Source organism: Octodon degus, unplaced genomic scaffold, assembly GCF_000260255.1.
Source record: "Octodon degus isolate 3935 unplaced genomic scaffold, OctDeg1.0 scaffold00274, whole genome shotgun sequence".
NCBI classification, from domain to species: Eukaryota; Metazoa; Chordata; class Mammalia; order Rodentia; family Octodontidae; genus Octodon; species Octodon degus.
The window spans coordinates 1719842-1720319 of record NW_004524850.1 but is presented as its reverse complement, the minus strand read 5'-3'; the positions used below and the strand labels follow the sequence as shown (position 1 = coordinate 1720319).

The following is a 478-nucleotide window of genomic DNA, read 5'->3' as shown; positions in this document are numbered from 1 at the left end:
GGCGGGGCTTACGGAGACCGAGTCAGTCCCAGGGAGGAGCAGCCGGGATCTCGCTGAGCTGCAGGAGTAGAGCTCGGACTTGCAGCCGTCCTGCCTCAGCCTCCGGGGTGCTGGGCTCAGACACACACACACACACTCACACACCATTTCATAACACATAATTCTCTCTCAACGGCACTTCTTGGTTTAATCCAGATTTTATCACTTATTAGCAACCCATTAAAAAATTAGCTCGGTGGAAAGAAATTCCAATCCGCTGCTCATCTCTTTATTGCTTATTATTGTCTTCAGAAATTAAAAAAAAAAAATGGTAGTCTCGTCAGCAGCACACACGCTACAACTGGAAGAACACAGAGGTTAGCACGGGCCCTGCACAAGGATGACACGCAAAAGCGTGAAGCCTTCCAAATGTTTCTGCTCCAAAAATTAATTAATTAATTAATTAATTCAATGCAAAGCAAAATGCAGAGAAGACACT

General features: G+C 45.4%; 1 non-coding gene across 1 annotated transcript; it reads left to right on the top strand.

The window, feature by feature from the left end:
- The first annotated feature begins 310 nt into the window (after window positions 1-310).
- On the top strand, window positions 311-414 carry LOC111814156. Its single transcript, XR_002819211.1, has one exon. It is a non-coding gene; the product is annotated as a U6 spliceosomal RNA (small nuclear RNA).
- Window positions 415-478: the final 64 nt, after the last annotated feature.